Source organism: Malaclemys terrapin, chromosome 3 (genome assembly GCF_027887155.1).
Source record: "Malaclemys terrapin pileata isolate rMalTer1 chromosome 3, rMalTer1.hap1, whole genome shotgun sequence".
NCBI lineage: Eukaryota > Metazoa > Chordata > Testudines > Emydidae > Malaclemys > Malaclemys terrapin.
In genome coordinates, this window is record NC_071507.1 from 131,241,697 (window position 1) to 131,267,185 (window position 25,489).

A 25,489-nucleotide genomic window follows, 5' to 3' on the forward strand; every position below is an offset into this window, starting at 1 on the left:
TGACTGGACATATACATTTCTACTTCCTGATCGGATTAATATAACTTTTAGAATCAAGTTTCCAAAGGATGGGAAGAGACTAGGATGTGGGGAGACTTAGCAGGGCTCTGGGGACTACTTTTGTGCTACCGTGGTGTTTACTGCAAATGCCTGGTGTACCTGTATAGTCAAACCTCATGGCCAAACACTCTCACTCATACTACAAAAAAGGGTGCTGTCATAGAAGCTTCTGTAGCCTTGAGCTGCAGAGCTACTCAACTCCACCTCAGGGTGAGTTCTGTCTGTCACAATCCACAAAAGGTTTGATGAAAGACCTTGAAGAGGATTGAACAAGGTGTGTATGGTATGGAGAAGAAAAGGGACAGAGATAAAAGAATAACAGAGAGGCAAGAAAAACACCATTACAGGTGATTATCCATGTTCTATTTGTATTTACAGTCCTTTCCACTGATGACAGGACTAAGTACTCCAGAGGATAGCTATCACAAGACTTGGGTATTTCAGCAAAATGGAGATATTAGGAAGCCAGCACGATGTGACTGGAATCTCTAACCTTATTACACTATAATGACAAGATGTTAAGATGTACCACTTTTGACTTTGGGCAACTAGACTAATTACTCATCATACAAAATTACAGGGTTATTGCATTATACATTACTGTGTGGGTCCTTCAAACCTATCCAATACATTTGAGTAAGGATCTTTTTAGTAGCGCTTGTGTCCATTGGTGTTCTGGAGTTCTCTCTTTTGAGACCTTGTTTCTGAATCTGAGGCATGGCTAACAACTTCTTAGATGATATTGCATAGACCCAGTCAATAGGAACTGGGTGCTATTATCCCATCATGTCTTGGTTGCCTCCATTTGCTTCATGGCCTGCTGAGGGGTTGAGTGTGATAACAGTCTGTATTTGTCCCTGTGAAATAGTCATTGTTCTAGCAATAACAGGCCACTTCTCCTTGAATGGTCCCTTGAAATATGTTAACTACTTACATTAAACAATCTGTTCCATCTTATATTTAGCTGTGATACTCTGGCCTGGTCTACACTACAGCTTACGCAACCTAACTCTGGCCATGTCTACACTACCACTTATGTCGGCAAAACTTGTGTCACTCAGGAGTGTGAAAAAACCCCACCCCTGAGTGACAGAAGTTAAACTGGCATAAGTGATAGTGTGCACAGCGCTATGTCTCCTGCCAACATAGCTACTGCCGCTTGTTGAGGGTGGTTTAATTATGTGGATGGGAGAACTCTCTCCCATTGGCATAGAGTGGCTACATGAGAGATCTTACAGCAGTACAGCCCCATTGTGCCACTATAAGCTCTCTTGTGTAGACATAGCCTTTGTAAGTGTCTCTACACTAAAATGTAGTTCTCACTGATGTAACTCGTGCACTACACCGACTTAATAACTCCACCTCTACGAGAGGCGTAACACTTAGGTTGATGTAGTTAGGTTGACACAGTGTCAGTGCAGACACTGTGTTGCTTACATCTACTGTTGCTGCCTTTCAGAAGCTGTGCCACAATGTCCCACACCGAAAGTTAAATCGGTGCAAGCACTCCTGATGAGGACGCACACTGCCAATACGTAGTGCGGACATGAAAAAGCAATTTAATAACTGCAGTGACTGTATGTCAACATAACTTAGGTTGAATTAATTTTGTAGTGTAGACTTGCCCTCTGAGTAAGGGTCCCAGACATGAAGAAAAGCTCTGTGTAAGCTCGAAAGCTTGTCTCTCTCTCTCATCAACAGAAGTTGGACATTTGGGCTATAGAGTAGTTTATTTTGTAATATATTATAGTCCATATGGGCCTACTATAATTGCTGTATGCTTGACATGAGTATGTGAGTTGCATGTTGGCAACTAAAGCAAGGATTTAAGGTTATGAGAGGTCAAGAATTGTCTGTGCAAAACAAATATTGTCATGTCCATAAGAGGAAATGGAATGTCTTGGATTATGGTGGCCTGCCTGGAACTGCTCTCCTCGAGTATTGAATGAAAAGCTTAGTAAACAAACAAAGAGTTAATGACATGACAGACTGGTCTGTTAAAAAGTTTGTTTGCTATAGCTGAAGTCGGACACAGACACCAACCCAGAGCCCTGAAAAATAAGAGGTGTGTAATGTGGTGATCCCCATGCTTTGTGATCGGACTGAATTTCGACGGGCCCGCGGGATTTCCTTCTGATCTTCAGACTCTGATATAGTATGAAAGAAGTGTGACTGTGGAGTGAGCGGGGATTACATTGTAATCAATAAAAATATTTAGAGTATTATATACCAACACTGTGTCCAGTATCTGCCTGCTCCCCCATCTCATAGGGTGGTCTCTATCAAAGCCTAACAGGTCCAATAAAAGACGTTACCTTATCCACCTTGTGTGTCTATTTTCCAGCAGTGATATTCACCTTAATCAACAAAATGACTTTTAGATGATAGGTTTCCCTCAGAAATAGTGTTATTTCCATTGCTGTAAGAAAAAAAATCTTTATTGTATCCTTTACTCATTAATGCTTGCAAACTGTGTTACAAATTAGAGCCTTCCAGTATGCAGTCACACTCATTAATTGTTACGATTGACCAATATTCATTGCACATATAGTTGCTTTTTTTTGGTTGGTGAACAATTCACTAACATATCTTAATTTTAATTAAATATATGTTAATCGTAAATACTCATCACATACTTCTGGATGAATAATTTTCAGGCTATGGGCTGTTAGAAAACTCTTTGTTTTTGATGATTCAGTTTGGTTTGAGCATTGGCCTGCTAAACCCAGGGGTTATTTACCGTATATGGTGGTTCATGTAACTCACATAGTATTGTTTCTGTTCCCTGTATAGATAATTTTTATTTTTCTGTTTTGAAAGTTATCAACAATGATAATGCACTTGAGGGAGAGTGTGTGGATTAATAATCAATTGGGCTAAAATTTATTAAATTTTTGATATTCACAAATATTTGGAAACAATTTTTTAACTGTACAACCAGGTGTGTTTCCAGTCAAATTCATCTAGCTCAGATGCTTACATAGCCCCCATTACTGTAATATCTAAGCAGTTTTGCTGTCTTTAATGTATTTATCTTCCTACCACTCCCTGAGGTAGGGAAATGCTATCACTCCAATTTTACAGAGGGGAAACTGAGGCACGGATAAACTAAGTAATTTGCCCAAGGTGTCACAGAAGGCTTGTGGCAGAATTAAGGTATCCCATATTGTAATCTGTGGCCCTAACCCCTGAACCATCCTCCATCTGTTTTATTAACAAAACATCGATATTTCAAGCAGTAAATCTAGTCAGCAGTTTGTGGAATCCCTCTTTCCGGCTGACAGAATAAGAACCTCCCTTGTTCCTGCCATCTCACACAAATCCATAAGCTAATTATACCACAAATGGCATTCCCTCTCTTTTGGGGTCCTCACTGGGTCAAAAAACCCTCTGTCCCAGTGTCCAAAAAAATGTTTTCTCATAGTATACATATATTTCCAAATAAATGTATCCCGAAATTCCCCATGCTTAACATGGCTAGAGTAATCCCATTATCTTTGAACATAGTAATAAAAATTTAGTTAAATTGCAGGGTATTTAACAGATTGCTCACTGCCAGACCTTAGAGATCGCACAGTGGGATTCATTTTTCAGTATGAAAGATTACCCATCGTAAGCCTGCACTCTTGGCAGACCTGAAAAATACTCAGATGTAAGCATTAAATTGGCTATAGGGATTGAAGTTTCTGTGGAACCCCTTGTAGTATTAAGGAAAACTGAAACACTTCATTTTAATTAGAAATTAGATTCTAAGTCAAAACTAGGACAGAGTAACAAAGGGAGCTATCTAGCTTTAGACAAAAGAATTGAAGCCCCGAGTGTGAGAACCGAAGTGTTGAAACCAAAGTAAGATATATATGGAATTTTAAATAGGGAAAGACTGAAAGAAATAAGGAAAGATAAGTGACTGATAAAATACAATAACGAGTGTCCCACGAGGAGAGCGGAAGGGAAGAAAACATAAAAGTGCAAAGCAGCAGAAATGTTGGAAATGGATTTTTGAAAAGTTTTATTCCATTTAAATCCAATTATCTGGAATACATTTTTAAAGTCTTTGTAGAGACTAACTGCTTTTGCACTTCATAAAGTGTGGAGTTCAGCATCAACATACAGCAAAAACATTCTTTGCTGATGCTGGCATAAGAAAGATGCTCACACTCTGATTGAAAAGAACGATTCATAGGCCACAACTGTATTGTATCTAACAGTCACCAGCACTGGGGAAATAAAAACTAGTTCTTGCATGAAAGGATGATTAGGCTACACCTTTTTCCATTTGATAACTAGGAGACCTGCCAGCTAGTCTATGGACCAATGTGCTCATGACATCTACGAAGATCTGGCCTGATATACTAGACCATGAATTAATCAATAGTTTACACTCATACAGAAGGCTGGAATAACCCCTGGGAGTGCCTACAGCTTTGCTTGACTTTTGCTTGTTTCCCATAACCAATTGGGAAACAAAAAAATGCCTCCCTCCCCCAGTTGAATTGCCAATGGGCTTGCAATTTTTTTGTCACTAAATGCTGCTAGTAACTGCTTAGCTGGCATCCTGTGAAACTGTTAGCCATAATTGCCCCTCTAAACAGGCTGGGTGTTCAGGAAACATGTCTTAACTAGAATTAGTCAGAAAATTTCAGTGAAAAATGGACATGAAAATTTTCCAGCCAGCTATAGAGCATCTTATCAGGTGGGTAGGTATATGAGGAGTGAGTGGAAGACTGCTGCCCTCAACTGACTTGAGGATGGGGAGTGACTGGGTCACAACTACCTGGAGCCAGGGGTTCATGAACAAAACTTCAAAGACTGTGCAGCTGCAAAGATCGTTTTCCTGACTCTTGGCTGTGACTCACCCTGCTCTTTGTGTCCCTCGACTGGTTCCCCCTTCCCTGTTGCAACAAACAAAAGGTACTTGTCTTCATTTTCAAAGCCCTTCACAGCCAATCCCCACCATCTCTGTCTTCTACAGTATGAAGATGTAACTCTGACCTTTGGTCTGCAATGGCAGTTTTGACTCATCCCTCTAAAATTTTCCAACAAACACCTTTGTGCTTTCTCTCGGCCACTTCATTGTCCTCCTTCAGATCCCTACTTAAAATTCTTCTCTGCCACGATGTCTACAAAAAACTTGACAAAAGTTAGGCAACTGGTTTGCTGAAACTGTTGTTCATGTCAACTAGGCTTCTCTCACTGTTTGTGGTCTCCCCATCAGTTTGTTTTATCTGTCTTTTGTTAATAGTCTAGTGTATAGAGAGTAAGCTCTTTGGGGCATTCTGCGTGCCACTCTGAAGCCTAAAATGTCTGTAAGAGTCAGTATGAAGTGATGGAAACAGCTACGCAAGCATTCTTTGGTAGGGTTACTGGGCTGGTGGATGGGGGAAGCAGTAGATGTCATCCATCTTGATTTTCATAAGGCTTGTAACACAGTTCCCTAGGACATTCTCCTAAACAAATTAGGAAAATGGGGTCTAGACCAAATTACTATGAAGTGGGTGCACAACTGGTTGAAAGACTATAATTCAAAGAGCAGTTATCAATGGTTTGCTGTCAGACTTGGAGGGCATCTAGTGGGGCCCATTGGGGTCAGTTCTGGGTATGGTACTAGTCAATATCTTAATCAATGACATGGCTAATGGAGTGGAGATGATACCAAGCTGAAAGGGGTTGCAAGCACTTTGGAAACAGGAGTAGAATTCAAAACAATCTCTGCAAATTGGAGAATTGGTCAGAATTCTACAAGATTAAATGCAAAATGAAAAGTAACATAGGAAGGAAAAATCAAATGCACAACTACAAAATGTGGTATAACTGGCCAAGTGATAATATGCTGGAAAGAATCTGGCGGCTAAAGTGTGATCACAAGTGAATCACAAATTGAATGAGTCAGTGAAAATTAGCCAGATCTTTGAAGATCTGGGTCTAGGCTCCTAAAACACGTATGTACTCTTAAAATTTTAAACTACTGCTTATTGCTAAAAGTAGCTAAGCTAGCAGGCTGTAAGTGGGCCTATGCAGCAGCCTTAGCATAACCTAGTTGGAAGGGGAGGGGGCTTGGTTGCCACAGGAAAAGCTTGACCCTGCATCCTTCCCAATGAGATCTCTGTTGAAATTGCTGAGATATGCATTTTAGGAAAGCAGGAAGCTTGTCTATATGTGTTCTCAGGGATGTGTCTATCAGGGCCTCAAGGCACGCAAACTCTGAAAAAACACATCTGGCTAATTCATGATCAGAAGGAAAACTCTTGCTTAACCTTTGAAATTGCTTGCTTAACAGTTTTCTTTGTGTGAAGTGTGATTATAATACTAATGAATAAATGAGAAAAGAAAGTTTGGGGTAGTTGTACTCTTCGGGGACTCTCCCTCTGGCACATCTTGCGGTCCCCACCAGCAGACGAAAGATTCACCATCGGAAGATTGCCGCTGTGCCACTTGAGAGCCACACCCAACTTCAGTAATTATTGAGGGGTGGGAGTGTTTTACTAACCTGTTGTGGACGTGTGTATGTGCTTGAGACTAAGTAAAGTTTAGCTTTAAGTGAGAGCCCTCTTGTGTTGTCCTGTTTGTGCCAGCCATCTATCGGTCAGACGGCCGTGTCTCGCTTGATTTATTTCCTGACATCACCTCCCACAGAGTAAAGTTACCAAGAGCTTTGGGTTGAAAGAACTCCAGGTAACAAGGTGCCTTTATGTGATTTCAGTGCAAATTAGGCAGATCTTTGAAGATCTGGGTCTAGGCTCCTAAACCACTTATGTACTCTTGAAAATGTTACCCCTTAACTTAAACTCTGACTAGTGACAAGCAAAACTTAAAAGTTTCAGTTTGAGTAAGTACCTGAAAGTTACATGCTTATCTGAATTACCCAAACCTCCTGAGTCAGCAAATCTTAGTATTGCGGTAGACTGCAATTAAAAAACGCTGTGATTGGATAGCTGAAAGAAGATGAGCAGGCCAATCTGCAGATATCTGTCTTTGTCTGATTTTAAAGTTTTGGAGCCTGCTTAGGATTTCTGTGTGACAATCTGAGAGTACTTAGTTCTATAATCTTGTGGCTTCTCCTTTTATATTAATGGCTTTTCTTAACAACTGTGAGTCTTTGATTCATTTAGCTGAAACTTTGCTTTAAGCTGGTAAAATATTATTACTGGCAGATTTACTTTTAGCTCACCCCGAGCCCTCCACCACTACTTTAACGCTGAAACTCCTGCTTCATATTCCTACTGGACTGGATTTCTCACAAATAAGGATAATCCTTCATTTGATGTTTATTTACTTGGCTATTTTCCTATATTGCGCTCTGTACACAGCAGGCTTTGCAGTTGGTATGCATTCTTGCCAAAATGCACATATGCATTAGCTATTCTTACATATTTTTAATTTAACCTGTTCATTTCAGTAAACTGCTGTTTGGATGGTAAGATGAACAGTGAAGACTGCAATTACTTAGCAATGGTAGAGAAATCTAGGCACAATAATGAGTGAAGAACTTAAGGTCTGTACTGTGTGGCATGATCTCATTGTGGTAAGTATGATAGATAATGAAGTTTAAGGTTAGAATTTCCTTTACAGATCACTTCCTACAATTTCTGCTGAGGGCTATGTTGTAGCCTCTGGCATCTACTCAGAGAAGGGAGTAGGAACTCTCCTGAAACCTCAGACTATTCAGACCTTGGATCTCAGCCCACAGGAGAAAGAGTGGCTCATGTCTGCTTACTACAGCAGGTAGGGAGGAGTAAAGACTCGCGGAGACTTGTTTTTTCCCTGTCAACACATGCTCTCACCTTCCAGCACAACTGACCAGCTGTGGGGGTGTTGGAACTTTCTGTTGATATGGGCCAGGAACAAATATTTGCAACCTCCAATCCAGAGCAAGGGTAGCAAAGCTGGGGAGGAATAGTGATGAATAGAAGGGCTCTGTCATGTCTCCCAGAGCTACTCCTGCGGTGATGTAATGTATGCAGCATTCATTGCTCAGGGCTGTGTCTTAAGTCACAATCTAAATGTTTCTCTAAGCTTTTTGTGAGATGTTTGCAAGTTTTTATGTATTTTCAGAAACCAAACCTATATAGAGTAAAGCTGTATTAATGAAGACTAGAATCCAAAGAAAAAGGCTTTCCCCCAACCCAATAATTGCAGTATTTTTACCCTCACTGTGTTGAGGTTTTTATACCACAGCCATCATTATAGTGGCTTCATGGCTTGCAGAGTAAAAAATAGTCAAACAGCATGACACATCTCTGTCCTTCCCCTGTGTTAATTACTTAATATGGAATTAGTACCCTCTGAACATCTCAGAGAATTAAAAAATCCTACCTTCCACCCCAAAGAATAAAATCAAATCGGAGTCACTCGTATGGTAAATACTGCAACATAAACATTGAGAAAAAAAGGACAGGGAAAGTCAGGGTGGGAGGAGTGTTTCTATACTCAGCCAGTTTCATAGGGTCTCTTATATGAGAGAGAGGATTTCCAGTGTATATTTTTTGAATAATGCTGTTTGCTCCATCAGTAGTGGTTTAGTAACTTAATTTTTCCATTGCAGGGCCTTGATCGTGCAATAAAATGGGTATGCGAGAGCCCTGCACGCACAGGGTGTCCCATTGAGGTTATGAGATTCATGTGTGTTGATAAATTATATAGTAATTTGTTGACCACACCTTGGTTCATTATGAAATATATTCAAGAGACCAAATGACCAGTATCAGTCATGTTTATTGTTATAAGCCAATAACCATATCGTACAGGGAAAAGGTTCAGTATGATACCAGTCTCTGGGAAGCTGGTTCATGAAATGTTGTTACAATCACTTGATGCAGCAGGTGTGCTCCTGAAGTTCTCCTCTAAAGCCATCTTTACAAGTAAAATGTACTATATAAGTAAACTGAAACTAGATTTATCTGATCAGCTTTCTACCCTGCTTTCCTGATACCATGGTATACCCCTTATCTCTTTGTTCTGAACACCTGCATTCCAGTTGCCAAGGGGTATGACGGCACCTCTTAGGTTTGTACTAATAATTATATGTCCTATCTGCTTCCTTTGGGACATTCCAGTATTGTTCTGTGAGAATAACTTCCTACTTGTTGCTGTAGTAGAATAATCATTTGTCCTGATCCACACAGCTTTGATAAAAGAAAGAGTCAGTGTACAAATTAAAAAATAAAATAAAATAATGGCTTCTGCAAAGGCACAGAGAGAGCCTAGGAAAGAAAATCTGACATCAATGAAATTATTGGTTTGACTAAAAACTAGTTATTAGATTAACTACTTTGGGATTTAAATGTAAAGCCTTCTAATCTGTTGCCATTAGACTTCCCTGATCAACAGTCATTAACTGAGCATATGTTCCAGGAAGACAATTTAAAGAAAGTAAGCTGTGAGATATAGGTGATCAGACTGAGTTATGGAAACAAGGGCAGGTGACAGTGATTTATGTTCCACTATTTTAAGAAACAGGATTACAGTTTCATAAATCCCAGATAAACCCAGACACTTTAAGTCTCTTGAACTCAGCATAAGTCTCCCTGATGCCTCTGCTGTCCCATCATCTCACAATGAGGATTGAAAATCTACCATTTCCATCTGTCTTACCTTCACATTATTATACTAGACACAGAGGTGGGATATGTTCTTCTTTTTTCATTTATATTTTAGTTAAACCACTAATCAGGATTTAAAGTCAGTAATGCAGAGTGGGAAAATACACATACATAAAAATACTCACTGTAATGTGTCTAACCCTTTTTCCAAACAATAAAAAAAACATGTATTTTATGAGATCCAGACACTGGTACTACAGTGGTGCATAGCAAGATGATGTGTGGAATGGCACACTCTCTTTCCTGATGATCCCACCTGGTTGACAAACCCAGTAGCATGGATGGTTGACTGTTGTCATACCTGGTTGATCATGCCACTGAGGTAATTAGTCAAATGAGATTATTTGGTGTGAATGTGGCAAAAGATAATTGAATGAAAAGTGTGCTGTACACCACCAATAAAAATAGCTGTGATTGGCTTATCTCTTTCTTTTCTTCTCCTCAATCAGGTGTTTTTAAATCTGGGGTCAAGATGTACAGAGTAATACTCTGTCTTGTGGCAGAGAGTAAGAGAAACTTTCCTGAGCCTGTTTACCTCCTGCTACCCTTCACTCACCCTGAAGTGTTCCCTTCCTCACTCTAAGGGATTCAGTGCCCCAGTTCAGATGCTGCTCCTGTTTATTCTAATCAAAGGGAAAAATGATAGACTTGGCCTAATTTTCAAGTCTATCAGGGTCAAGAAGCTTAAGCGACACAGAGCTGCTGTAGCAATTCTACATCACCCATCATAGCTGCCAGCACAGGGGGCATAGCCAGGGATAAAGGCAGCATGACCAGAGAATGTCTATGTCCTGGCTCCCCCAATAGCCTCTTGCAGCCAGGTATGTTTTAGAGCAATCTTGACAACACTGTAATCTAAACCAGGGAAATAAACCAACTTCAGACTGGCCCCAGAATTATGGAAGTGTCATGAAGCCACTTGTGCCTGCCGCATTTTAATTGAGTCCCCTGCATTGGGCACAGCTCAGATGGATTTGAGCATTGGGGCCACATAACTTACATAACCATTCTTGACAGGCAAGTACAGAATATTGAATACCCAAAGCAGTACTTGGACTCAATAGTCTGTAAGCAATCAATAGCCTGAAATTGCTTTGCACGGTATATCTGAATAACTTAAAATTATGAACAAACTTGTCAAAATCATGCTCTGTTTCCAAATGATTCAACAGAATCATGGCTAAATTGTATTATTAAACTGTTCATTGTGAATAATTCTATCAGTTCTAGCAGTACATTTAGTTTGCTAGTTTTGCAGTTTTCAGACAAAGAACCATTCCCTTTTTAATTAGTCGGGACACAACAGTTCAGATAATTTCAAGCAGATATGCAGAACTGTAAAAATGTAGGTCTCAAAAGAACCTCATCTAGTTCATCTCCCCACACTGAGGCCGGACCAAGTACGCCTAGACCATCTCTGACAGCTGTTTGTCTAACCTGTTCTGAAAAACCTCCAATGGTGGGGATTCCACAACCTCCCTTGGAAACCTATTCCAGCAGTTACCAATCTTTATAGCTACATTTTTTTTCCTGATAGCTAATCTAAATCTCTGTTGCTACAACTAACCAAATTACTTCTTGTCTACATGCTGATCAGGTGTGGTATAGAGATTTTACGAGTTTGGGATGACATCATTATATTCAATAGTGAAGCAATGCAATTTTCAGTTCTTGAGTGCGTGCGTTGAAGTTGATAGTATTCTTGAATTTTCAGCCTATTATTTCATTTTATCATTTAATTGTATTATCTATTGCCATGGTTAACTCATATGTTATTTCATATGTAATCATTGTGTGATAAATATATTTAAATTGTAGGATTATTTAAATAGAAGACTGACAAGTATTTAGGAGTGATAAGTGTGTATGAGGTATATAAGTAAATTAAAGCTGTAATGAAAGGCCTATGGGCTAAGGCTTGTAAGATTTCAATTTAGCCACAGTAGACCTCAGACTTAAGGAGACTTGACATGAGTGGGTGACCTAAGACTGACCCTATGACAATAAAATCACAAGATTACAGTAAAGGATGTGCCAGTAGGTGATGTTCCAGGAAAACAGATCACAAGGTACCTGTCCAGACCGCAAGACACTTGATCGTAACATCACAGAAAGTTCTGATCTGACCTCAGGTTATTATGGGAACACATTTATGTAACTGTTACTAAAATGTTAATAAGAAAAAAGGGAGCTAAGAGAACAACCTATGAAAAGCAGGGCATACCAAAATGTATGGGCTGAGGAAGTACAGATAAGGAAAAGGAGGTTGGAAACCTCACGCATATGGTGCTACCTGTGGTCAGAACAAGAAGATAAAAGAGGTTCCCTTTTATGGTATGAAGAAAGTGGGAAGACTCCCAGGGAAGACCTCATTGGGAATGCCTCAGCAAAAACCCCCGCATCTATGAATGACTCCCTGTTGATAGATGCACCAGACTCTATAACATTTTTGGGTATGTGAGTATAAATATAGCATTGGCTATTGTTTGGGCTCTCTCGGGTTGTGTATATGTGTATGTTAGTGTAACTTATAATATAAACAAGAGTTTTTACTTCTACCTGTGTTGGTGGTCACTGTAGTCATTCTCCGTGTGCTCCTAAGAGTCTCCCAATCTAAGAGACGCATAAAGGGTAATTCCACACTATTGATCTGAAAACTGTGGCACCACAGGAGCTAAGCTTGCTCCCTAGGTACACTTTAGTTTAACACACAGCTATCAATTCAATTTTAGATAAAGGCTACAAAGTGAAAGTGTTAGAGGATGTATTAGTGTGTTTCTGTGACTGAACGCTGAGATGGTAGTGATATAAAGCTTGGAGGCTGGAACTGTATTGTGTATTACTGTTTGTTTCTTTAATTTATGCTTTTTGTGCTTTTTATCATTTTGTGTTTTTCTGAAAAAATAGACTTCAGAAATCTTAAGTTAAAGAAATTCACTGCATGTGCACTACTATCTCTGCCTCCAAGGTTGCCCAACACTTCCTATTGTAAATCCTGTTTTCAGTTGCATATAACTTTACTGAACTTTAATCATTTGGGTTGAAATTTTCCATTCTGAATATGTGCCTCAGTCTGACTCTTTTCGGGAAAGTTTCAACATAATGGTTCAGTCATTTCCGAGAATGAGATTAGGGCAAATTACATTGGTTGTCAGAATTTTTTTCATATAGGCAAACTTTTCGTCGAGAAGCGCTAGTGCCCCAGGCTTTGGAGCATGGACTTGACATTTATTGGGGGGAGGAGGGGTGGCCTTGGCATTAGGGATGTGCCTTTTCATGTCCCAGTGCAAGTCTGCTGAAACTTGGCCAAGTATAAGCCTTTGAAAAATCTCCATTCACACATGCTCAAAGACTAGTTAGAGCATCACAGCTAAATTCTCTGGACTGTAGAGTCTGAGGTAGATTTGCACTGCAATTCTTGCTCCATCCTGGGTACAAAAGGCTGAGATGGGGCTAGGCACTGGAACCAAGAACAGGGAGCGTGTCTCTCTTCTGCATTCAGTGTACTATTTGCTGGTGCTGAGGCAGTGGGGAGAGCAAGCCAGCTGATTCAAATTCAGAAGACAAGAGTCAGACCAGGGGGATAGGGAGGAGGCCACTTGCAGAGACGATTGGGACAAAAAGCTTATGGGGGAAAGGGATAAACTGGAATTTTGAGCCTGGGGGATTTGGGGAGACTGGGATTGGGAGACTAGGGATCAAATGGGTAGTGTGATCTGGGAGTGGGATACTGGAATTGGCTGGACAAGGAGACTGAGGATTGGATTCTATCCCTGCCTCTGTCACAGAGTTCCTATGTGATACTGGGCAAATCACTTAAACCACGTTTCACAGGTGGTCACTAATTGTGTGTTCCCCATTTTCTAGGTGGCCAAATTGAGCCCCTCAGATCTGGTTTATAGAGGTGTTAAGAACTCACAGCTGCAACTAAAGACAATGGGAGGTGTGCTTTCAACATACAAAGTGCTCTATAATGTTAAGCATAACATTACACAGCAGAGGGAGCAGGGAAATCAGGGACTAGTCATCTCAAATAGGGCTCCCAAAATTATTGGACACTTTTCACATTAATCTCTCAGTGCCCCCAACTGTCAAGTGGAGATAATAAGGCCACATCACATCACACAGGTTTTGCAAAAATTATAATGGTGTGCCAGTGCCACTACAGTTAAGGTTGCATCACAACTTCTGTTTAGAGGTTGACCATTCTAAGTCCTCTAAAATCGACATGTGTAGTTACATTTCTAGAAATGTGATGTGCTACAACAGGGTGCAGGGTAGGGTTACTGACCCAAATTTGGAGTCATTTGAGCCAGAGTTCTGGAGATATAAACACTGAAAAAATAGCAATTTTTTTTTTTTAATCCTAGGTGTTGTTTTTTTTCTGGACAGATCTAGAGATCAAACTGTTTCTGTGATAAAGATCAAAATGGGCTCAATCTGTCAGGTTTTAACCAAGGTGGTGAATGTCACCTACTAAATATTTGGGGGACCCAAATTGAGAACAGTATATAAGGAAATGTACACTTCTACATGGTGCATGAACCAATACAGAAAGACAGCTAGGGAGTTTCTATTCCCACCATTTTATATGCTTTAAAGCCCTGCTCCAAAATCTGAATGGGGTTACTCAGTTTGCTTTAGAAAATGGTGTGCCCTCAGGGGATGGATGGGATGCTGTTAGTGATTCAAATTTGGGGTCATTTGACTAAGATAGAGGTTCTCAAACTCTGGTCTGTGGACCACCAGTGATCCGCAAGCTCCATTCAGGTGGTCCGTGGTTAGTTCTCTCTAGGGTGCGCACCTAAGTGGCCACACACGAGAGAATGAAGAGCCACCCACCTAATTAGTGGAGCCGTGTAGGCATGGCTCCACTAATTAGATGCCTGGACCCTGGAGAAGATGCACATGTAAGGTGAGGTTGCGGACTTGGGGGGAATAGAGGGTATGTGGTAGGGGGTGGTGAGGTGAGAAGAGAGAGTGGGGGGAATTTGGGACTTGCAGGGCTGTGGCGACTAGAGAAAGAGGCAACTTTCCCCAGCTCCAAGGCTGCAGCTGCCGGGGAGAACCACTCCCCGCCTTTGTCCTTCCCACCTCAGCTCTGTGGCTGCCATGGCAGGGGAGATACCCTCCTTCTTCCCAGCCCCAACTCAGGGGCTGCCACAGCAGAGGAGAGAGAGCACATCCATAGCACTAGAAAGGTAAGACTACTGATATTAAAATATGAGTTGTGTGCTTTTATTGGTAGAACAAAAAAAGTTGATTATTATTCAGGGTTTTTTATATATATAGATATAGATATAGATAGTGCTTTTATCCAAAGTGCTTTACAATAGTTAGCTAATGGTTTAAACAGCATTTGGAAAGATCATTAAGTGGTCCACTGAGACCCTCAGCAATTTTCAAGTGGTCTGTGGAAAAAAAAGTTTGAGAACCACTGGACTAAGGGGTTCCCAAGTTACTTCCTCCCCAAAATGTTAATTTATTAAATAGCAACAAAAAAGCCCCCAAACCCTATGTTAACAGAAAGTTAAGGTATGTTGTTCCCCTGCAGAACATTAAGTTGAGCAAAACTCAAACTTCTGAAAACTAGGAAATGCACAGCTAAGGTTGCCCACGTAACTTTGTCTTCATAGCAGGGTCTTGAATAGTGTGCAGTCAATAGGACATGATGCTGCATATTGAACGATGAGGATAAAACAAAATATTAAATAGCTGCTCATTAATTGAGCACCATTCTTTCTGTGCACTGAATGAGACAAGGGTCCTTTGGAAAAAAATAGTATCTGATAATGTAATTGAAGATTGCATTAGTTCATATGCACAAGGGGCCATTTCCTAATTTCAGAGTTCTAGACTTAATGTTGTTTTAACATAGATCTGTGTGTTTATAATATGGTAGCCTGAGGAGATGATGGCTTCTCATTTTACCTCCAAATGTTTCAGAATCTCCTCAGGAAAACAGCAGTCTGAAAATCTCTACATCCTCCAGCAATGCCAGTCCTTGAGGCAATAGTTGTCTGTCTTCTTGGTTTCTAGCAATGAAGGGAATCTGTAGTCTGTATCCAGAGGGGTTCAGTTATTATAATGCAGTCTTCACAGCAGATGCCTCTTTTGATCCTGTAACTCCAACTTACATAGTTATAATCTTTCCAACTGATGTCCAGTTGGCTCAGTTGGAGCATGTATGGGCCTTGCAAGATTGCTTGGCCTTAATGGGAACTTTCTATATTTTCAGAAACAGTTACTGAGCCTGTTTAGTAACTAGTACACCCTTCCTCTAGATGTCTCTGTGTCCTCCTACCTAAGCGGCCTTGCCTTGCTCTCTGTATTTGTGCAGAGACAGCGTACTCCAACTAAAATCCATGTTTCCTCCATGCTGCTTCTCTGCCTTTTGTCTGAACTTAAAATAACAAAAAAATCAAATACTGCAGTGTAGACATGTGGGTTACAGTTATTTTTCTGAATGCTGTAGAACCGTGAAATTAAAATTGAGATACCATATGATTAATTGATTCAGTAGTGTTACTGATGAGTAATTATGTTCAATAAGGATTTGTCTATACAATTAATAATTGTCAGTTTATATCAGATGTAATAAGATTAGGTGTGCAAGTACTATAAACTGAGTTTTTTTTTTTATGAACAAATGATTAAAACTAAAGACTCCAAGCCCAGCTGAGCCCTGCTGTAAATGGATGCATTTGCCCTGAAGTTGTTGTACTGGCTTACAAAAGGGTTACAGTTGGCCCTGTGACTACTTGTCCTCTTATAACTTCATACAATTAAGATTCTTTAATTAAATTTACTGCTTTCTTCGTTTTGTTAAACCCAATCATAGGCTTTCCTTTTTTAAAAAAAATCAAGCTTCTAATAAATGTGTATGCTGCTCCATGAATAGTAGCATCTCACTTTTAAGGTTTTCATTATTAGTCCTTACATCCAATCACTTATTACTATCACTTAGGAATCAAAAGTTGCTTGTGGCAATAAACATGACATTTTTGATTTCAGTTTTGGAGCAAATATTTTCCCAACAGCTGGGAAAATTTGGCTCAGCTAAGCTTGAGTTACAGAAATGCAAAAGCTCCCATTCCATTTTCTAGCATTGGACTTGTGTTTGTTGGAGTGGTATAACTCCAATACTGCTTTGTTTTTCAAAACTGAATTAGGAAAATCATTAGTTTTTAATAGACACTGGCCATTACTTTACTTATTTTGCAGGTCCTTCAGGGCACAGGCTAAACATTATGCACTATAATACAGATTTCCACACAATTTTGCATACTCTGCAAACCCTTCTGGAATACTCAATGGAGAGATGCAACTTTGTAGAGGATTAAGTATGTGCAGATAGTATATATTTATGAGAAAAAGGTGCATATGATACATAAGCTGTGGATGATATAATAAAGATAGGTCATTCATATATATATGAATATAAATCTATAAATAAAATTTGGAGCCCTGTATTGAGCTTCTCTGTGTGTGTAATTATATGTATATAAATATGGATCCTGAATTACTTTGCTGCCCACAGGGATTCTCAGAAAGGAAGTACATTACATTGCAAGTACTTCGGTGTGCTCAGAGAATGTGATATTATTTCCAGAAGTACCAATAGTGATTTCAAAGGTGGCAGTGCCTGGATTGATGCAATTTAATATAACATTTTTAAAATTAATTTGGTTAGTCAATACCCAAGGTTTGGAGATCCCATAGCTATTATCATACAGCTGGGGAGCCTTTACATTCCATCTGTACTACAGGGCTTGTCATAGTCTGCAAGCTGAATTCAATTTAAAAATATTGGGCCAGATTGTCTATTGACATGCAGACCATTTAGATCAGAAGGGAGTGCAAAGGGACTAGAATTTGGCCATAAGTAGAGGCAAGAAGAGAATTCTCCAGAAGGAAACACTTCACTGGCTTAAAGCTGGTGAAGATGGGTCCTGTGCCAGCCACTTCTACTCCAGTGCAGGAAACTTATTAGGGGTAGGAGGGCAAGTATAAGGACAACTGCAGAGTCCTGCATGTAGGACGGAAGAATCCCATGCAATGCTACAGGCTGGAGACTGACTGGCTAAGCGGCAGTTCTGCAGAAAAGGCCTGGGGATTACAGTGGATGAAAAGCTGGATATGAGTCAGCAGTGTGCCTTTGTTGCCAAGAAGGCTAATGGCATATTGGGCTGCATTAGTAGGAGCATTGCAAGCAGATCAAGGAAAGTGATTATTCCCCTCTATTCGGCACTGGAGAGGCCACATCTGGAGTATTGCATCCAGTTTTGCGCCCCCCACTACAGAAAGGATGTGCACAAAATTGGAGAGAGTCCAGAGGAGGGTAACGAAAATTATTAGTGGGCTGGGGCACATGACTTATGAGGAGAGGCTGAGGGAACTGGGCTTATTTAGTCTGCAGAAGAGAAGAGTGAGAGGATTTGATAGCAGCCTTCAACTACCTGAAGCGGGGTTTGAAAGAGGATGGAGCTAGGCTGTTCTCAGTGGTGGCAGATGACAGAACAAGAAGCAATGGTCTCAAGTTGCAGTGCAGGGGGTCTAGGTTGGATATTAGGGACATTCCAGTGCTTCTCTGTGAGTATTCACTCACTTCACCACCCTCTAGGGTGACCAGATGTCCTGATTTTATAGGGACAGTCCTGATATTTGGGGCTTTTTTTTATATGGGCTGCTATAATCCCCCACCCCCATCTCAATTTTGCACACTTGCTATCTGGTCACCCTACCATCCTCCTAGTGAAATAGTTTTTCACTAGGAGTGTGGTGAAGCACTGCAATGGGTTACCCAAGGAGGTGGTGGAATCTCCATCCTTAGACAAAGCCCTGATTGGGATGATTTATCTGGGGTTGGTCCTGAGGTCTCTTCCAACCCTAATCTTCTATGATTATATGATTCTTCTATGATTCAATGTGCTTGGGGATGGGAAGTGGTGTCATTTGAGAGTGCTACTGCATCTATTTTATTTTTTACTGGCCTAAGGTCCATTAGAAACCCTGCAGCAGTTGCATAAATTAGCTCAACCCCTCAGCTGCTCGAATTATTACTCAGGTTGGTGTAGACCGATCCTTGGAATCAAGGAGTTGTAACTGACTTCCTGAATCTGTTCCTTGTCTCCTGTGTTTAGTAGAGCCCATTAAGTTTATTTAAAAAAAAAAATAAGAAATATCTTTCCTGTAAGCCAGGTGGAATATTAATGCTCCAGGACCATAGTACTAACCTTTTATCTCTCATTAGAAAATCCTAAACTTAACATTTTGCTTTACTGGTGAAAACTTTTGCATAACTCTACTAGTTACTTAGGCCTGGTCTACACTGGGGGGGAGAGAGGGGAGTGGATGTTGATCTAAGTTGCTCAACTTTAGCTACGTGAATAAAGTAAAAATGGACCACCGAGCACTCTCCCGTCGACTCCGGTACTCCACCTATGCTTCTCGCTCCAGTGGGGTACCAGAGTTGACGGGAGAGCGCTCAGCAGTCGATTTATCACGTCTTCACAAGACGTGATAAATCGACCCCGCTGGATCGATCGCTCCGGAGGTAAGTGTAGACCAGGCCTAAGTCTTTAATCATGTTGGAGACCATCAATGTAACAGTGAACATTTTTTTCATAGATTCTAGGACTGAAAGGAACCTCGAGAGCTCAGCGAGTCCAGTCCCCTGCCCTCATGGCAGGTCCAAATACTGTCTAGACCATCCCTGATAGACATTTATCTAACCTACTACTCTTAAATATCTCCAGAGATGGAGATTCCACAACTTCCCTAGGCAATTTATTCCAAATTATTTTCCCTCTCTCACAGGTTGCAAAAAAGTTTTATGTTCTCACCAATAAAATGCAAAATATTCCAGTTGTAACAAGTGCAACAGTGGTAAGACTGGAGATAAAAGTTTCTGCCTTTGAGGACAAAACTCCATCCTTGGATCCTTGCTCCTGAGCCCTTCAGTCACTGCATTCTGTACCATTGAAGGCTTATTAATCACAAGAACTATAATCAATAAGATGAAAGTTGTAGGTACATGAAGCAAAGTGTGAACTAGAAAACATCACCCAGTTTTTACAAACCAGTACTTGCATTTCTGATTTATATTCTAAACTGTGTGAATAATCATTTTTTAAAAAAAAGTGTTTATTGCTTTAGCATCCACATGTATATGCCACATACTTTTATAATGCTGTAACTTTAAAAGCTGACATGATCCAAAGACAGAGAAAGTTTGTGTGGCACTAATTAGCCACAAAAACTTTTGGTTGGATGATTTAAACTGTGTGTGTGTGTGTGTGTTAGTCCTGAAAAGTTTGCTTTTACTCCAAATAGCAGTTTCCTTTGCTGTGATTTTTAAGAAAACCTTTTATTAAATTGCTCTGTTGACACAGTTTGACATGATATGTCATAGTGCAACACATCAACCCAAGAAAAATAAAATGGGTTTTGAAAGCTATGCTTTTAAAATCTAGCTGTATGTCTGTTGTGGCTGTCATTCTCTCAGTCTGCTAGTTGAAGACAATTGTCCAATGCTTTTAAACTTGGGCTTTACAGTATATTGAGCTCCCATGTCAGCATTGACTGAACTCTCCTGTTCTGCTTGTTAAAGTTACTTTCATTCCCAAACTGCATCAAACTTCCAAGCTAGTCGTGCATGCTATCCTATAAAAGCTGCATGGAATGTCCTCTGTACTGTTGCCCCTTTTCTACCTGAGCAGTTTTTCAAAGTTTGGGGCCTTGGGGATGTTTCAGTTGCAAGTAGAAATTGGTCATAGTAAGGTATTTCTTAAATGTATTTATTTATGAAGAATGTACAAAGTGCTATGTCTCTGAATGCAGAAGGAATCCGGTAGCAAGAAACTAGTTCTTTTCCTCATAGCATGAAGAGCACCCTTTTCAGCCTGTACCTCAGACCAAAAATCTTGCTCTAGGTTTCTTCCAGGGTCAGAGACCATGCTTTCAGTTGCTGCTTCAGACTTTCTGTCTATCTCTCTGGTCCTCTGTATTCTGCCTTTCCACACATACGCACACACACATTACTCAGCAAAATCTTCACATCCGCCTTTTGTCCTAGGCAGGGCTTATCCTTACAATACTGTTAATTGAAGGATATGTTCATACCATTCAATCTCAATGTGGTTTTACGCAGCAACAGGTTTTATCTAGCTCATACCAATATCTTTGCTGCTTTACGACAAGCTAATTTTCTAAGAAAAGACTATTTTCTTTTTTATGCATGAATTATGTACTGTTTGAGTTACTAAGGCATTAACAAAATATGTAGTCAGCATTAATGATCAAATATATGATGTATGATTGGTTGAAGTTCTCCAGGTGAAGGAGGAGCAATACAGCAACCTTTTGGGGTAAGTGACTGTCTGTAGTGTGTGTTTGTTTGTGTTTGAGGGTTACATGCTATGTGCTGAGCTTGTGTTTGTCAGTCTGTTTGTTTGTTTTGGTTGTTTGAAGGACCGTGTGCTGTGGCTGGCAGTTGGAAGCTGTGAGCTTCAAAGGAAGGTTTGAAAGCTAGAAGCCTCTGGTAAGTGGCTGAGCCTTAATCAGTGGGCGGGGCATTCATACAGGCCAGGGAGCTTTGCGAACAGGGAGTTTTGCAAGGGAGTTTGGAAGGGAGCAGGAAGGGGGCGAGGGTCCCTTGCCGGTTCCATCTGTTTTCTCTTGATTCCCCTTAATACCTATAAAACAACTACATTCTAACTGTTTGCTTAAACAACCCTTTCAGCTGACAGGGGGCTGCAGACGGGAGTTTGACAGAGGGAGGCTTACGATGGTTAGGAAGACCCGCAACACCTGTGCCAGCACTGCTACTGTCTCCTCCACCTGTGCCTGTAGCCAGACAGAGTGCCTAAGCATGGATGCCTCTACCCAGATCCTGGTGTGGTTTTGCAAAGACTGTAACTTGCAATTTCCACTTACTGATATCCAGGCTGGGGGGACCATCCAATGTGAAAGGTGCCTGCTGGTGGAATCTCTCAGGCAGCAGGTGGGAGAGCTACAGGAGGAGGTGGCTAGGTTGAGGAGCATCCGTATCCACGAGCAATTCCTCGACAGTGTCCATGTGGAGACAGCTGAGGTAGCTGTCCCAGTACACAGGGCTGCTGATACACCACTGGTGGAGGAGGAGATGGCTCAGGGTGGACGCTGGCAGCTGGTTACTTCTGGCAGCAGGCAGTGCTCCACCCTTGCTCCGAACCCTCCTGCCGTGGTTATAGGTAACCGTTATGCTCTTCTTGATACAGGAAAGAAGGAATCACTCCCTACAGTAAAGGAGGAGAAGCCTCATACCCCTAAGGCTGGAGAGTCTGCTGCCACCACTGCGAATAGGAAACGTAGGGTAGTGGTGGTCGGAGACTCTCTGCTGAGGGGGACGGAGGCGCCCATCTGTCGCCCTGACATTTCATCTCGGGAGGTATGCTGCCTGCCGGGGGCCCGTATCCGAGACGTTACGGAGGCATTGTCGAGGATTATCCGGCCCTCTGACTACTACCCCATGCTACTCATCCATGTGGGCACAAATGATACTGCGCGGTGTGACACTGAGCGGATCAAGAGTGACTACAGGGCTCTGGGAGCACGGGTGAAGGAGTTTGGAGCGCAGGTGGTATTCTCTTCAATTCTTCCTGTCAAAGGTAGGGGCCCGGGCAGAGACAGATGCATCATGGAGGTGAATGCCTGGCTGCGAAGATGGTGTCGCCAGGAGGGCTTTGGCTTCCTAGACCACGGGATGCTATTCGAGGAAGGACTGCTAGGCAGAGATGGCGTTCACCTTTCGAGGAGAGGGAAGACCCTATTCGGACACAGACTGGCTAACCTAGTGAGGAGGGCTTTAAACTAGGTTCGATGGGGACAGGTGAGCAAAGCCCACAGGTAAGTGGGGAACATGGAGACCGGGGAAATGAGTCGGAAACAAGAGGGAGTGTGGGCTATATTGGCAGAGAGAAAGGAGAGTCAGGAAAAAACTGGGAGGAAAGATCAAACCAGTATCTTAGATGCCTATATACAAATGCGAGAAGTATGGGGAATAAGCAGGAAGAACTGGAAGTGCTAATAAATAAATACAACTATGACATTGTTGGCATCACTGAAACTTGGTGGGATAATACACATGATTGGAATGTTGGTGTGGATGGGTACAGCTTGCTCAGGAAGGATAGACAGGGGAAAAAGGGAGGAGGTGTTGCCTTATATATTAAAAATGTACACACTTGGACTGATGTAGAGATGGACATAGGAGACGGAAGTGTTGAGAGTCTCTGGGTTAGGCTTAAAGGGGCAAAAAACAAGGGAGATGTCATGCTAGGCGTCTACTACAGGCCACCTAACCAGGTGGAAGAGGTGGATGAGGCTTTTTTCAAGCAACTAACAAAATCATCCAAAGCCCAAGATTTGGTGGTGATGGGGGACTTCAACTATCCGGATATATGTTGGGAAAATAACACAGCAGGGAACAGACTATCCAACAAATTCTTGGACTGCATTGGAGACAACTTTTTATTTCAGAAAAAGCTACTAGGGGGGAAGCTGTTCTAGACTTGATTTTAACAAATAGGGAGGAACTCGTTGAGAATGTGAAAGTAGAAGGCAGCCTGGGTGAAAGTGATCATGAAATCATAGACTTTGCAATTCTAAGGAAGGGTAGAAGGGAGAACAGCAAAATAGAGACAATGGATTTCAGGAAGGCAGATTTTGGGAAGCTCAGAGAGCTGATAGGTAAGGTCCCATGGGAATCAAGACTGAGGGGAAAAACAACTGAGGAGAGTTGGCAGTTTTTCAAAGGGACACTATTAAGGGCCCAAAAGCAAGCTATTCCGCTGGTTAGGAAAGATAGAAAATGTGGCAAAAGACCACCTTGGCTTAACCACGAGATCTTGCACGATCTAAATAAAAAGGAGTCATATAAAAAATGGAAACTAGGACAGATTACAAAGGATGAATATAGGCAAACAACACAGGAATGCAGGGGCAAGATTAGAAAGGCAAAGGCACAAAATGAGCTCAAACTAGCTACGGGAATAAAAGGAAACAAGAAGACTTTTTATCAATACATTAGAAGCAAGAGGAAGACCAAAGACAGGGTAGGCCCACTGCTTAGTGAAGAGGGAGAAACAGTAACAGGAAACTTGGAAATGGCAGAGATGCTTAATGACTTCTTTGTTTCGGTCTTCACCGAGAAGTCTGAAGGAATGCCTAACATAGTGAATGCTAATGGGAAGGGGGTAGGTTTAGCGGATAAAATAAAAAAAGAACAAGTTAAACATCACTTAGAAAAGTTAGATGCCTGCAAGTCACCCGGGCCTGATTAAATGCATCCTAGAATACTCAAGGAGCTAATAGAGGAGGTATCTGAGCCTCTAGCTATTATCTTTGGAAAGTCATGGGAGACGGGAGAGATTCCAGAAGACTGGAAAAGGGCAAATATAGTGCCCATCTATAAAAAGGGAAATAAAAACAACCCAGGTAACTACAGACCAGTTAGTTTAACTTCTGTGCCAGGGAAGATAATGGAGCAAGTAATTAAGGAAATCATCTGCCAACACTTGGAAGGTGGTAAGGTGATAGGGAATAGCCAGCATGGATTTGTGAAGAACAAATCATGTCAAACCAATCTGATAGCTTTCTTTGATAGGATAACGAGCCTTGTGGATAAGGGTGAAGCGGTGGATGTGGTATACCTAGACTTTAGTAAGGCATTTGATACGGTCTCGCATGATATTCTTATCGATAAACTAGGCAAATACAAATTAGATGGGGCTACTATAAGGTGGGTGCATAACTAGCTGGATAACCGTACTCAGAGAGTTGTTATTAATGGTTCTCAATCCTGCTGGAAAGGCGTAACGAGTGGGGTACCGCAGGGGTCTGTTTTGGGACCGGCTCTGTTCAATATCTTCATCAACGACTTAGATATTGGCATAGAAAGTACGCTTATTAAGTTTGCGGATGATACCAAACTGGGAGGGATTGCAACTACTTTGGAGGACAGGGTCATAATTCAAAATGATCTGGACAAATTGGAGAAATGGTCTGAGTTAAACAGGATGAAGTTTAACAAAGACAAATGCAAAGTGCTCCACTTAGGAAGGAAAAATCAATTTCACACATACAGAATGGGAAAAGACTGTCTAGGAAGGAGTACGGCAGAAAGGGATCTAGGGGTTATAGTGGACCACAAGCTAAATATGAGTCAACAGTGTGATGCTGTTGCAAAAAAAGCAAACATGATTCTGGGATGCATTAACAGGTGTGTTGTGAGCAAGACACGAGAAGTCATTCTTCCGCTCTACTCTGCTCTGGTTAGGCCTCAGCTGGAGTATTGTGTCCAGTTCTGGGCGCCGCATTTTAAAAAAGATGTGGAGAAATTGGAAAGGGTCCAAAGAAGAGCAACAAGAATGATTAAAGGTCTTGAGAACATGACCTATGAAGGAAGGCTGAAAGAATTGGGTTTGTTTAGTTTGGAAAAGAGAAGACTGAGAGGGGACATGATAGCAGTTTTCAGGTATCTAAAAGGGTGTCATAAGGAGGAGGGAGAGAACTTGTTTACCTTAGCCTCTAAGGATAGAACCAGAAACAATGGGTTTAAACTGCAGCAAGGGAGGTCTAGATTGGACATTAGGAAAAAGTTCCTAACTGTTAGGGTGGTTAAACACTGGAACAAATTGCCTAGGGAGGTTGTGGAATCTCCGTCTCTGGAGATATTTAAGAGTAGGTTAGATAAATGTCTATTAGGGATGGTCTAGGCAGTATTTGGTCCTGCCATGCGGGCAGGGGACTGGACTCGATGACCTCTCGAGGTCCCTTCCAGTCCTATA